General features: G+C 40.3%; 1 long non-coding RNA gene across 2 annotated transcripts; it reads right to left on the bottom strand.

Moving 5' to 3' along the window:
- Window positions 1-2,244: 2,244 nt before the first annotated feature.
- On the bottom strand, window positions 2,245-12,981 carry LOC114082031 (uncharacterized). Of its 2 annotated transcripts, none has more exons than XR_011708980.1 (4): window positions 12,438-12,981; window positions 7,759-7,901; window positions 2,863-2,981; window positions 2,245-2,335 (listed from the first exon to the last, which is right to left on the bottom strand). It is a non-coding gene; the product is annotated as an uncharacterized lncRNA (long non-coding RNA). The 2 variants fall into 2 exon arrangements; XR_011708981.1 differs by having other exon boundaries at window positions 7,799-7,901.
- Between the last annotated feature and the right edge of the window lie 996 nt (window positions 12,982-13,977).

The following is a 13,977-nucleotide window of genomic DNA, read 5'->3' as shown; positions in this document are numbered from 1 at the left end:
GTCATGTCCTTGAATATTTAGTTTTAGCATTGGGCGAGAATCTAGATTTAAAGACAGCATAGCCCAATCTACACCTGTGGAGCCTAATCCCCTGGAACCTCTTTCTACAGTATGACTGGAAAATTTATCATGTAGGCTGGGTATTATTAATAACTGTGCTATTCTATCTCCTGGTGAAATTACTGATATACCTCTTGGAGAACTAGCTATAATTTTTATTTCACCTTCATAATCGGGATCAATTACCCCAGGACTTATCATAAGTCCTTTTAGTGTTGAAGAACTGCGTCCCAATAAAAAGCCTACTGTTCCTTGGGGAAGAGGTCCTTTTACTCCTGTGGGAATGATTTGAACTCCCATTTCTGGAGTTAGTACTGCTCTGGCAGAGGCGCAGATGTCCAACCCTGCGCTCCCTCTAGTTTGTCTGATGAGGGATTTAATGGATAATGCGTCCTGGGCACTACCTTGATGGTGTTGCTGGGTTCCTCCACTGCCCCGTATATTTGTGGTTTGGGGCCCCGGAGCATTGGGCCCTCCAGTCCGTTTTTTGGCAATGGAGCCTGATGTCTTTCTCCACGATATCGTGGGTAAACACTTGGTCCTTGTCTGTTTTTTGATAACGGAATACCCTCTATGGTGGTTTGAGAACGGCATTCATTAGCCCAATGTTTCCCTCTACGGCATCGTGGGCAAATACCCGGTATTCTATTCCTTTGATACCTAGCCTTGTTAAACCCTCCTCCTGAAGCCAGATTTAAAGTTAGGTAGTCAGTGTAGTTAGGCAAATCGGGTCTAATATCGAGTGAAATCTAAAATGGAGGCCGTGCGGATAATGACTCAGGGAAAACACAGGACAACTCATGGAATGTTAATGAAGTCCCTAAAAGGCCCTAGGCCAAAGTCCACCTCAAAGAAATGTTAATGAACAGCCCCCAGCAAAAAGGTGCTGACTCAGAAGTCCTTCCTGACCAGATTACTTCTTTGGCCCACCTGTGTCCTACCCCTCGGGCCTTCCCACCTACATTCCATCACCAAAACTATAAAAAGGGGAAACAACCTCACTTCCACGGATTCCACCTCTTGGGTCCCCTTCTTCCTCCTGGAGAAGTCTTTTCTGCTGTCCTTTAATAAACTTCTAATTTCTACTCTGACCTTGACTCAGCGTGCTTCTTTGGTGTTATTCTTCAACATTGGGGAAGCAAGAACTCGTCACCAGTCAACAGCGGTAACATATTGGAGGTCCCAGACCGAGATTCTACACCGAGGTAAGTGCACGCACCCCATGTCTGTTTGAGGTGCATCTTTCTCTCTTTTTCTTTCTGGAGGGTAAGGTGGTGTCACGAGCGGCTTCTCAGCCTTGTCTGGTTACCAGGAGTTCCCTTCCGGATATCTGCACTGGACCCCGGAGCGCGACGTACGCGAACACCAAGCACGAACTCGATTGCCTTTTGAAATGCTGGTTTATTCGCACACCACACAAAGCAATACACGAGGTGGCTGGCACACAACTGCACGATCTTACTCTCAGGCGACGAGAGTTAGTTGTGAGCAATTACATGGAGTTTCCCCCGCGCTTATATACTTTACAAGTTGTTCATACCTAACTTATCTAACATAAGCATACTGCCTGACTACTTTATCATCCTATGACCACAACTTAGAAGGTTACATCATCCACACTCAAAAAGGTTACATCATCCACTTATCTAACATAGACACACTCTCTGGTCATCTTGTGACCAGCACTAAAAAGTCACTGAGTTACTGCAAAGTCCAAACAAGTCCAAACAAGTTTCTCTGCTGATCCATGCTGACCCTTCATTCTTGATGTTTTACTCCTGTCATTCCACCCCCTTGATACGGAGGTGCCGAGGGTACTGCTGGTGCCGATGTATCAAAGCGACAAGTACGGTCCCCTGTCTTAGGTCGTCCATTCGGAAGTTGCCCGTCCTCGGGGAGACGTATGGGCTGTCGCGGCCCTCCGAACCAATCTTCAGATTGGAAGATGCAATCCACGGCATCCATGCAGCCACCAACCACACAGGAGTGTAGAAAAGGTGCAATCATAGTACGAATCTCACAGCAAAAGGGAGCTTTCACATGTGGCACAAAAGGATGTGTCAGTCGTGAATAAACATCAAAATTCAAATCCTTCACTAACGATAAATCTATCACCATATTGTGAACTATCATAAATGGATAGTCAACATCTTTTTCCAAGAACATCGGAATTGGAGTCATGCGATCCTTCCGGAACAACAGGTCGTTCCTCAATTTGCGTCCTAATATCCGTCTGATGATTATCTGGTCCACAGACATAGTTCCTCAAGAAATTCTATAACGTTAACCAAGTCTGGGTAAGTTTTGGTGACAATCGACATAAGCCCACAATTTAACAAAATAAGGCTTACAGATATTCCTTAAGCATATATCAAACAAAGATCTAGGGTTATACGTCTTCCTCCGTCTGCATTGCGCAAAACTCCTACATAATAACTCATCACCAAACAACAATGATCTATCATAGCTAAGGGAAATAATCCCATTAATGTAAAAAGCAAATGCATTAGATTGCTGTGTCAACAAATCATGATCAGACTTCATTACTTCCGTGAACAATCCAAATAAACCCTTAACACACGAGTGTACATCATACCTACAATAAACATTACAGTGCGAATTAATATTAGGAATACAGTTCCAAACATGATTTAAGAATACACATAAAGAAGGTACAATACCCTCCAAATTATTATCCAGCGGACACCATGGTCCACTGCGTAAGGTTACTAGTCTACATAAAAGAGAAAAACGTTCCTGCCCAAACAGTGTATATGCACTATATAAAAACCATGTATTTACATGAAATTCGATGCAAAGATGACAATTTGCATAGTGCAACTGTTCAGAATAATTCCTCGATCTTGCCGTCCTTCTCCTTCTTGGATTTAATTTTCTTAGTGCCTTTCGCTTCATGGTCTCTGTAATGTTGAAGTTTATCCATTTTAATGTAAGTTTTCTTTCCTGCAGACTTATTAATCTTTAAACAAACCTTAATGCATAATACTAATAATACAAAACAACATACATATAGCAATCCTTCCTTAAGCCAATGGAAAGGATTCCATCTCATAATGCAACTAACATCTGCATGAACTAATTTTCTAAAGAAACCTACAAAACTACAATCATAAGTATACTGAAAGTCACGCGGAATCAAATATCCAGAATCAACTAACATTTTAACTTTATGAGTTTCACCTGAAAATCTTTGGAGAAGTTCAGTAGTTTGATTATGTACTGTCTCAATTTCCTTTCCTAATGAAGCATAAACGGATTTGGCTGCCTCTGTTGCTTTCATCATCTTTTTATATTCTTCTGACAGAGGTGGTTGGGGTACAAAAGAATGTAACCCAAAAGTATGATTAGACATATAAACCACCTGAGTCAGGACTCGTAAGTTTTGCGTAGCAGTAAAACTCTTAGACCTAAATAGATGTTTCTTAACAGTTAGATTCATATGTTCCATCATCATGACATTAGTATGTACATGACAACCAGCATTCAAACTTAAAGAATCACTATAAGAAATGTTTTGCCATCGTCGAACCATGTAAGGTTCAGGATAACAAGACAACATATTAAAATTCCCAAGATCGAACAGAGTAGCCTGAGGCATAGATATAGTTATATCAGAAGTCCTAGGTTCATCTGAGAAAAGATCATATGCTATAATAGTTGTTTTACCTATAGCATAAGTGGCTTCACTAGGCACATAATATGACATATTGTTCCATTTTAACCAATAAAACTTATCAAACGGTATTATCCAATCTTTACCAATTTTCTTCGGTATAGCCTTAGTTGGATATCCTATTACAACCTTAGATGTCGACATTTGCCATAAATTAATCATGCAAACACCAGTTTCACACCAAGAATCCTTTGTAGGATCTAATATGGTTATAGCTGATGCAGTTTCCATGCCTATGCCAGTTCTAAATAACAGTCTTATTTCTTCTAATCCCGCGGTGATCATTGCTTGCAGATGTTCACACTCCTGAGTTGCCTCCAATTGTTTCATACGTACATTCCATGATGCATCCATAGTCTCAATCACCTTACTTAGTGAATCAACATGATGTTTCAAAAGTTCCTGTTCTGCAGAAAGTCTTTCCATAAGTAAAGATGCGGAGTGCAGATTTTTAGATAATTGTGAGATAACAAAGTTCTGTTTATTCTGAAGTCCTCGAAGAGCTGAAATTTCCACTCGAAGTTCCTCCGTCATTGCTCCAGCGATCGCTGCCCCCAAAGCTGCTCCGGCCAGGAAAGCGCCAATCGCTGCGAACTGCAGAGGTCTTCGTCCTGCTGCATTTCTTTGGACTGAATAAAACAAATCTGGCAACACAGTAGACTCAAAAGAAGGACATACAGTTTCACCTTTCAACAAATCACTAACAGACAATCGTAACACAATTGGCTGTACTTGTGGTTGTATCAAAAATCTAACTGGCTGATGTAATAAAGGTAAAAATCCTGGAGCCTCTAAAGTCTTCATAAAATTACCGTCCTTTTCCTTGCGTGGGAAGAGGACTGCTCTTGGGAAATGGGCAGTAACCCATCCCTTGGTTTCATTAAATCCTCCTCTATCGATTAAACAAGGATTCAAAGAGGTCGGTTCCATGTAGCATTTCTGCATATCCATCTTTGTACTATATATAATATGATTACCTGCATGTGCATCAAACACATCAGTATTATTATGTAAAACATCATGTGTTACAATATCATAAAGATTCCATTCATTTTCACTTCCTGGCAATAACATATACCAGTAATAAGGTAATTTTCCTGGATATATTTTACTAGACCAAGTAGAGAAATCCATTCCTTGTGTCAACCACCATTTCAGAGTTCTTCTATCTGCTACATCCACATGGTATCTAATTATAGTATCCCAGAGCTGTGCTCTAGGGCACCCAGTCTTCAATGACCAGTAGTCATCAGCATTTACCAGGTAAGTTTCTGTTTTGTAATTCACTAAAGTAACTTCATCCAAATCTGGTGGTACAAATGCAAGAGAATATACTGTTGGATGTAAAGTATAATCCCTCGTTTGTTTCTGTTGATTGTCTAATACAGCGTTACCACCTTCATAATGTTTGGAAACATTTCCAGTTATATTTACATCAAGAGGAATATCATAGTACGTGGAATCATTATGCATAATAGACCTATGAATACCAATCACATATTGCCATGAATGTGGAAACCATCTGCAAATAGATCTTTCCATAGCTAAACTAACATTTTTAGTGTCCACATAATTAGAATCAACTCCCATCGGGATTGACATATTATGGACATTCGCTCTGATTTTGTCATCACTTAAATTAAACACGGGAATCAAAGTCCCAAAGAAATTATCATAAAACTTAAAGGTACAGTCTTGGCATTTATAATAAGGCCACTTTGAAGATTCTCCTTTGGATCCATTATAAGTATAATCTACCTGCAGAAATGTGACATTATAAAAGTATTTATTCAAAATATCCTTGGGTGTGATAACCAATACAGGTTGCCAGGACTGATTATCAAACCTATGCCACGTATTATTCACCTCGAGATGCATATGAGAGGCATTCAAATATACAGCATGAAGAGGATTCTGTACACAATTTTGTCTGCTAAAATTATAACACCATGTCCAATTAAATATATTATAATATTGTGTGTAGTTTTTCCATACTGTCTGGTTAACAATGTATTTGTCCACGGTGAATTTATAATCATGTAACCCTGGACTATGCACTCTCTGTCCCAATTTCGGGCTATCCACAATCTCTGAGAGGTCCCATTCATTATTGGCATTTTTAAAGACATACCTCCTTGTTTTGTTTTCAAATAATAGCCATCCAGAGTGATTAAACATTCCAAATTCAGGATGTAATACCCCAGTCGTCCTGTAAGCCGGACCCAGCCTACAGGCCTGTGTGTGAATCTTATAAGTTACAGATGAATAATTACCAATTTTATAATAATATCTATATTGGCACCACTTAAGGAAGGTTGAATCAACAGGGAAGCAAACTCTACCAATAAATGCTTGTCCCTGTGTTCGGTTAAGCATATCTCCAAAAATGCTACGGATACAAACATACCCGATTTTGTCCTTTAATTTAGGAGGCGTGGCCACTGGTTTAACCAAGTTATGGGTAAATGGCTGTGGTAAAGGGTCGGTCAACACAACAGGTGATCGCCAGGTGGCGGTACCTAAGGTATTGACTTTCCACCAATTATCTATAGTAAGATAAGATTGGTTCCGTATTTCTAAGGATCTATCAGGATTCTGTAGGATCTCGAACTTTCCATATATAGGTAAATTAGGAAAATCCGCTACACAAGAAACATAATGGGTATAATTCAAATGAGTTCTGCTTTGCACATCTTCAATATATATAGACATATTCCTTTGTTTAGTGCTCATGGAATCTAGATACTGCTGTAACTCTTTTGGACACCATGTCCCGTAGGGTTCAACTAAAACTTGCGGCCATCTAGGCAACGGTCTAGCTCCTTGTAAATGTCTAGGCAATCTCTTCCATTCATCCAACATTTCCTTAGAATCATTATATGGCAACAAATTTATCCCCAACGTAGTTGTTCGTGGGGTTGTAGTTGTAAATTCACCAGAACCTCCTTCTTCTCCATCATCATATGAAGAATAGTCATATTCTTCATATTCATAATCGAATAAATTATAATCATTCTGTTTGTTGGACACCCAAACCTGAAAAGGCAGTGATGCAACATCCTTTTCTGCTGCTTTTATACATGTAAAGTCATCCTCTTCTGTAGACTCCTCAAAAGTATATACAGTAAGGTTTGGATTATTAAGCACTGCTGCTGTAGCATTATAGCTCTTAACTAAAGGTTTGCCTCCAAGTTTCCTATAATAATACACAAAATGTGGCTTATAAGACCACATATCCATAATCCCAGGTACCAGATGACATCGGAGGGGGTTAGTTTCATATTTATTAGAATATCCTCCATCCGCACTAGATCTAAACATTGGGCTATATACCCCAACTGTATTGATGTCCCAAAAATGGTCACACTCCTTAGGTGCGGAGTGTTTGTTATAATGGTGGCAAAATGCATAATTATGATAAAACAGGTATCTAATAGCAGTAAAATTTTGTAGGAATTTGTTACTTCTCCAATATTGTGGTATTACTGCACAAGAATTATTACACTCTTGAAGTGAATGAGTGAAATTAATATAATTGAAGATCCAATCTTTGTAAGAATACTTGGTCAGGTTAATGTTCCTGATACCAAAATAATATGGAGTCGTAGTAGTAAAAGTAGTGGGAGTTGTAGTTTGATTTCCCATTACTGAATAGAACTGCAGGGCTATCAAAAGTAGCAAAAATAGCAAAAGTAACAAAGTCCTAGGTGCCATTACCAGAAACATAGTGTATAATTAAGTACATAACAGGGTAGCAAATCTCGTACCAACAATTTATGATTAAAACAAGTAGAACCATTCAAAAGAGCTGTCTGCCATTCGTTACAATGAAAATATCCACCCAAAAACAAGCAAGAATATACAATCAGGATAACAAAGCATATGTTAAACAAAACACACAAACGTTTACCTAGTGACAACATCTTGGCTTTTTACTAATCTGAGGTCCCCTTTTCCAGTTGATACCCATAGGGTATTTCCTTGTCCGTGTGATACAATCTCACCTTTAATCACAGAGTTATCTTTTCTGTTACGTATCCACACCTTATATGGTCTTATATTATCTGGGTTTGGGTCCCCGTCTGCCTGCACATCGATGTCCTTTTGGAATGTTTCCTCAAAGGGTGATCTCCTGTGCAGTCTTTGCCTAGAATTAAGTTCAAAAACTGCAATCAGTATTGCCTTGTCAAATGGCACATCTTGTCCTATCTGCCACAATTTAGTCTTTAATAATCCATTGAACCTTTCAATATTTCCTGCTGCTTGTGGATTATAGGCCAAATGAAAATCCCAATTAATTCCTAAAACGTCAGCTAATTTCTGAACATTTCTACCAGTAAAATGAGAACCCTGATCAGAAGTCACATTCCAAGGACATCCATATGCTGCACACCAGCTCCAAATAGTTTTCATAGTAGAGCTTTGATCTGCATGTCTACTTGCACATGCATGTCCCAATCCGGTACTACAATCTACCATAGTACACACATATTTTCCATTCTGCAAAGGACCAATATAATCAATTTGTACCTTTTCATTAAAACCTCTTGGTGACGGCCTATTATGGGGTGGATCCCTCCGGAAACGTTGTACCGAGGATGCGCATAATTCACATCCAGATATCGCACGCTTGCATGCTCCCCAGGTGACTTTTATATTTCTTCCTTGAAACCATTGGAACATTCCATGTGTTCCAATATGTCCTAATTCCTTATGCAATTGTCGGATTTCATCATCCGAAATATCAGCATTCAATTCAGGAAGTTTTATATGCCAATTTGGGTCACGTTTCAACCGAATCTTTGTATCTGTTCTATCTGATATTTTCCAAGGGGCCTTATTCACCAATTTTAGCCCTTCGGAGTCAAATTTACTCAATTTGTCTGCCACATTATTAAATTTAGATATTTCATCTGTACGTCCTGTGTGAGCATCAACGTGCGCTATCTTTACATGTATAGGTGCCTCCGCAAGAAATTTCCAAATATGTAGTCCCCATACATCTTTTCCATTAATTTTATAATCAGATTCCTTCCACTTTGCAGACCATATGGCAATACCATTACAAACTGCCCATGAGTCCGAAAAAACGTGTATATACTTTTTCTTTTCATGGATAGATTGTTCAACGGCCAATTTTACTGCACAGAGTTCTGCTAACTGTGCTGAGGCATCCGAGCCTTCCTTAACTAAGATCTTTTTATCACTTGGTCGATATGCCACAGCTTTCCATTTAGTGACAGTTCCTACTACTTTACTTGATCCATCTGTGAACCATGCATTTTTATGAGAAGCAACTGCCCCCCATTTTCCAATAGGTTGTGTCTTTGGTTGTTTAACCTCTACCGGTACTTCTACCATAGGCTGAGCAAAAACCAATTCTGATAATCTTAATGTCTTATTATTCCCTGACACTGTTGCATCATTAATTATAGTTAACAAATACCATTTCCATTTCAACACTTTTTGTTCCATGGGTAAACCTCTAAAGTCTTCCTCCTTAGTTCGTACCCAATCCAAAATTGGTATCTGAGTTCTTAATGTAACTATTCTATTAGTTAAAACAAAACCTAGACTCTGTACCGCCGTATAAGCTGTCCACACTGTTTTTTCAAAGAAAGAGTATTTGTTTTCGGAAAAAGGAAATCTTTTGGAGTAAAATCCAACTGGTTTAGTCTGACTATTACTTTTAGTATATATGCCCCAATTTCCAAAGTCATTGGCATATATTATATCAATTATAATTTCTTCACCAGGTTGAGGTACATACAATTGGGTATATGTCTGAACATATTCCTTAGCTAATTCTAGTGACTTTTTCTGTTCCGGTCCCCATACAAAGTCCGCAGCTTTCCTGCATACCCTGTGTATTGGAGCCAGAATCATTTGCAAATATGGAATATGTAATCTCCAATATCCCAAAATGCCCATCACCTGCTGAGCCTCTGTCTTGGTTTTTGGTGACTGTAAAGCCAAAATCTTATTTATCACTGCATCCGGAACCTTAGGTCCTTCTGTAGTCCACACCACCCCCAGATACTTAACTGACGTGGCTGGACCCTGAATTTTATCAGGATTGATGGACCATCCTTTTGATTTCAATAATGTAACTACCTCGTCCTTTACCTTATTTAACTCGGTCATATCTTTCCCAGCAATTAATATATCATCTACATATGACCATAACTTAGTAGTTCCTTTATCTTGAAAATCCTTTAACGTTTCTTGTAAAGTTACATGTGCTATAATTGGGCTATTTTTATATCCTTGTGGTAACCTCTTAAACCTATATTGTACTGATTCCCAAGTGAATGTAGTCAATTCTCTACTCTTAATATCTAATGGGATAGCGAAAAACATATCACTCAAATCTATAGCACAAAAACAAGTAGGTGAAAAATTCCTAATTTGAGCATAAATAGACTCTACATCTGGGAGAGTACCTGGCATAGAGGGGGTTACTTTATTTATATTCCTATAGTCTACCGTCAATCTCCACTTGCCATTAGGTTTCATAACAGGCCATACTGGACTGTTATATTTAAATGATGATGCCTTTTCTATTATATCTTTTTCCAACATTTCCTTTATTGTGGCGCTAATCTCTTCGTGTCCTCCTTTAATAGGATACTGTTTAGTAAACACTGGTGGAGTATGGGGCAATTTTACTGGATCAATCTTTACTTGACTTAAAATTTTTGTTTCAAAACACTTTAATCTCTTCAAAGGTAACCATTCACCATATAATAACCTGAGTTCCTGAATTCCTAATACTCCATGTGGAACTTTGCCTACCAACACTTGTATTGTATAATCCAAATCATATATTTTAAATGTTACCCATTCTTTTCTCATTTCTGCCCTATGTCCAGATACTCCTTGTACTATAACTTTTTCCTTAGCTGGTTTATTATTTACAAAATCATCTCTGACTATTGTTACCTCGCTTCCCGTATCTATCAGGAAGGAGTCTGTATATTCTTGATTATCAACTATAAATTTTAATTGTATGAATGGCCGGGTGTCCGGCTGTTTTGCCATCTGGGTGTTCCATACCTTGGCATTGTTAAACCAAACCTTCCTCTCTGGCCCTGCACCTGATTTCCTCGCGGCACCGGCCTTTGTGGCTTCATTCTGCTTCCTATCTGCCTGTTGTTTACAGCAACATTTCCTTGTGTCCAGGCTTGTCCTGGTCGCACCTTTCTCCAGTCTTTGCCATTTCCCAACATATTTCTGTTTCTTGGGAGGCTCCGCTGGCCAGGCGGGCCTCCCAAACGGAAGTTTTTTGTCTGGAAACATTGACTGTTCCCATTTGTCTGGTAGCATTTAATATTTCTGTTGCCATTTGTTGGAAAGCAGACTGGGTTTCGGGCTTTAGCTTGAAATGACATTGCAGCTTGAAATGACATTTTGTGCTCTTGTTGTAATTCTCGATGTTGCTTTAAGAACTCAACTACATCCCATAGGGTGTTGGCTCCAGCTAGCATGGTTGCCAACATCATTCTATGCTGTTCTGGTGCTCCTTTTATAATTATTCTCCTGAGCGCGGCTGTTAAGTGAGCACTTAAAGGGGATCCTTGAAACTGATTATAAATTTTGCTAAAAATAGCTAACTTCTTTACTATCTTAATCCCTTCACTGGGATTCTTCCACTGTACCTGGCCTTCAAAGACACCCCAATCTATATGTGGGATGGCCTCTGCCCAGGCTATTGCAATCCAATCCCAAAGTGTGCGTACCCTGTCAGGTTCTTCTTGTATAATCTTTGCTAAAGTGTCCGCAACACTCGGATTGTCTATCTGGATATTAACCACCTGCATCTCCTTGCCTGCGAGTCTTATAGATTCGCCTCCCTTACTATGAATTGTAAACAAAAAGTCTCCGTCGGTCTGACCTTTCTGTGAAAAATCTTGCCTTAACTGAACCATTTCAGGTCTAGTTAAGTCCCTAGTTTCAATAACTTGTTCCAACCCATCTGGGCGTCCCCGTCCGGGTGTGGATGTTTTAATTACTGAAACTGGCATGCTGGCCTTATCAGGAGCTTCCAGTTGGTTCAATATATCTTTCAAAAATGGGTTATTACTTCCATTTTTAAGGGCTTCTTTTACTAACCTTTTGCCTCTTAGCCTGTCATCATCTATATCATCTATAATTTTACATAATATTCCCGGGATTTCTTTCTTGTCAGCCCGTTCCATTATGGGCTTGACGGTCTGAGGATTACTTAATGTTACCTCAACTGTGGTTCCTTTCTGGAACTCAGGCATCTTTGCCTGAACAATTCTTTCAATACCTCGCCATGGCGATTGAGATTTTAATTCCTTTTGCTCGAGCTTTAGTTCTCCTATTCTACATTTCTGCCTAAATCTTTTTATTACTTCCTTGAAGCCCATGTTGCTATTTTTAAGAGGATCCTCAGTTTAGCTATATGAATTTTCCAAGCAATAAACCCGTTTGTTTCTATCTTATAAGGTATCTGACTTATTCCCTGATGCCAGCTATATAGTGCCCAATTTTCTATCCTTTCCTTAAGCCACCCCATGCACAGGGACCACCGTCCTCCTAAGGATTTTGGTGGGGGCACTCCCCTTTCATTCCACCTTCAGCCTAGACGCCGGACGATCACGGTCATTCTAGGTTTTCAGTGGAAGAAATTGTGCATTGCCATGTGGGTTATATTTACCTGCTCCGGAGCTCTTCTTCCGTATCCTGCCGACTACGCCAACTGTCACGAGCGGCTTCTCAGCCTTGTCTGGTTACCAGGAGTTCCCTTCCGGATATCTGCACTGGACCCCGGACCGCGACGTACGCGAACACCAAGCACGAACTCGATTGCCTTTTGAAATGCTGGTTTATTCGCACACCACACAAAGCAATACACGAGGTGGCTGGCACACAACTGCACGATCTTACTCTCAGGCGACGAGAGTTAGTTGTGAGCAATTACATGGAGTTTCCCCCGCGCTTATATACTTTACAAGTTGTTCATACCTAACTTATCTAACATAAGCATACTGCCTGACTACTTTATCATCCTATGACCACAACTTAGAAGGTTACATCATCCACACTCAAAAAGGTTACATCATCCACTTATCTAACATAGACACACTCTCTGGTCATCTTGTGACCAGCACTAAAAAGTCACTGAGTTACTGCAAAGTCCAAACAAGTCCAAACAAGTTTCTCTGCTGATCCATGCTGACCCTTCATTCTTGATGTTTTACTCCTGTCAGGTGGGCACCCGACGGCTACTTAAACGTAATTAGTGCAGCCGCCACTCTTCAAGACTCGGGTGAGAGGTTTCCCGGCCTAGGCAGCTCTCAATCACCTGTTCAATACAGAGCAGGCATGTTGGGTTCTGCCAAAGCCGCTTCCAACTTTTCTGTCTGGGCCTGGAGAGCAATTGGCGTGAGTACACAGTGTCCCGAATCCCGATCTGCCTTGGACGCGTGGAGGTGGAGGAAGGAGTTTGGAACAACTGCGGAATTCGGGTCTGGGCTACACTCAGAGGATTCCTAAGGTTCCTTTCTCTTGAGCCCCCTTCCGACAGCCCTCAGGGGTATCTAGGGTGATTGGTAGATGAATGGAACTGAGGGAAAGCCCCAATCACATTTGCCTCCGTATGGGCCATGCAACACTCCCAACCTCGCATCCATTCCTCCTGGATGCTCCCCTTCCTTCGCAGGTCAGAAATGTTAGCAATTCAGGTTGTAGGACTGAGAGAAAGGCATGGGATAATTAGCAAAATCTGCCCAGGTTCTCTAAGATGCATAGGTAAATTTCACTAGTCTGTTTTACTCCCCCAATGTTTAAAATGAGCTGTGTTCTCTTTAAGCTACTAGAGAGGCATTTTTAGAATCAACTCCTCCGGTAATCTGCTACCTTACAACCAGTAGATATCCCCTAACACTTAGGCAGCTCCTTCAGTCTACAGAGCAAAGGCAACAAAAGAGCACGTTTCTCTTTTGCAATGGGTTTTTAGTGGCCGGGAGGATAAGCACTAATGCCCTTAAGTCTGAATCCTCCCAGGGTCTCTGGCACAGGGCAAACTGAGACCCTAGCACTTTGCTAAAGGGGACCAGAAACCCCTTGGCAAAGCAAAGTGAGAGACGGGTTTTCTGGACCATTTAGGAAGCTCAAACTTAGGGAGACGTCCCTAATGAGAACAGTTTTCTCTGGCGCGGCATGGGCGCCTGAGTCCTGTTTTCTTCTCACTCAGA

Source organism: Marmota flaviventris, chromosome 10, assembly GCF_047511675.1.
Source record: "Marmota flaviventris isolate mMarFla1 chromosome 10, mMarFla1.hap1, whole genome shotgun sequence".
Taxonomy (NCBI): domain Eukaryota; kingdom Metazoa; phylum Chordata; class Mammalia; order Rodentia; family Sciuridae; genus Marmota; species Marmota flaviventris.
The sequence above is the reverse complement of the archived record's forward strand: the minus strand, read 5'-3'. Positions and strand labels throughout refer to the sequence as shown.